The following is a 1435-nucleotide window of genomic DNA, read 5'->3' as shown; positions in this document are numbered from 1 at the left end:
CACACTCACTCTCTCACTCACTTTTTCTCATTCACTCACTCATGAAAAAAGAAGAAAAAAATAAAATAAAATAAGCCTCCAAATAGCAGTGTATTCAATATGTAGATAACTATAGTCCTTAGAATAAATGAAGAGTGGGAAGAGATGAGCAAGTCAGGGTGCAGTATAGCACCGATGAAACGGACAACTTTCCTCTAGTTCTTTAATGCGTCCTCCCCCCACTATCATGACCTCAGTTCTACATTACAAATCAGACTAGACCAGAACATGTACACTGCTACAAATAAGAGCCCAGGGAATCGAGGATAGATAAACTCCTCAAAAAAACCCAAAAAACAACCTATACTAATTAATGAAGCTACAATATGGGTACATGGCGTGTCTAAACTTACATATGTGTGTGTGTACACACAGTATTATATACATTATCTAATTAATATCAAATTAATTAGGAGTCCTGGTGGCACAGTGGGTAATGCATTGGGTTGCTAGCCACAAGGTCAATAGTTTGCAATCGCCAGCTGCTTCACAAGAGAAAGATGAAACGTTCTACTCCCATAGTTACCATCTCAGAAACCACAGGGGCAATTCTACCATGGGTGCCTGGAAGTTGGAATCAACGCAATGGCAGTGAATTTTGAGCTCTTGTGTCCAGTACATTTTGGATGATTCCTTTCATACTTCACTTCCCTCAGAAACTGAGTTTTATACTACCTCTTCTAAAACTGGTACAATCAGGTTATCCTTGGACATCAAATTATATTTCATCACAAATTTAGTAAACCGGTGACACAAAAATGTTTCATTTTCATATTCATCAACTATGCTGGTGATGAGAATAAAGATGTGAAAATATTGTATGAACACTACAGCATAGTTATTTCAGCTTTGCTACAGATTAGTCCTCTATGCCAACACTGCTAGGAAAACATTTACTGCTATTCAGAAGACAGGAAGCACCATCAAGTGTGTGCCTGATGTAGTCTATAGCAGGACACTCTTTTGGAGTTTTGTGAGCTACACAAGGAAAGTTCATTGCTCAATTGCTATCCTCTGGGTCCATGTATATGTCTGGCACACACTCTGAAGTCTGACAGCAAGTCCATTAGCTCTAGATAGTTGCCTTAAAGGGTTCATACCTTCCGTTGGCTTTCCAGTGGTTCAAGAATTTTGTCAATATTGGAGCAATCTGCCCTTATGTTTTGCTGAATACATACTGAATATATCAGCCCATATACTGCCTGATTCATCAAAAGATTCATCGGGCCAATAAAGGAAATCCTGAGCCTTGGTGCCCAGTCTATTCCTCCTTAGCACAGCCATCCCGTCCCTACTGCCATGATCACAGTGCTAGTTTCACTTAAAAGTATTAGTGGTATGAATTCTGTATAATTGGGGAACACGGCCTCTCAATATCATAAAACTGAAAACTTAT

The 1435-nt window shown here is 39.2% G+C and overlaps 1 protein-coding gene and 1 pseudogene across 1 annotated transcript in view; both read right to left on the bottom strand.

Annotated features, from left to right (window-relative positions):
• The window catches only part of LOC101657590 (retinol dehydrogenase 16-like), a 93174-nt gene that overhangs the window by 56370 nt on the left and 35369 nt on the right, over window positions 1–1435 (bottom strand). The gene's annotated exons all lie outside the window — the stretch shown is intronic.
• Window positions 676–1435, bottom strand: part of LOC101658765 — a 24113-nt pseudogene continuing 23353 nt past the window's right edge.

This window comes from Echinops telfairi, unplaced genomic scaffold, assembly GCF_000313985.2.
Source record: "Echinops telfairi isolate 266 unplaced genomic scaffold, ASM31398v2 ScPeMD7_2;HRSCAF=8, whole genome shotgun sequence".
NCBI lineage: Eukaryota > Metazoa > Chordata > Mammalia > Afrosoricida > Tenrecidae > Echinops > Echinops telfairi.
The sequence above is the reverse complement of the archived record's forward strand: the minus strand, read 5'-3'. Positions and strand labels throughout refer to the sequence as shown.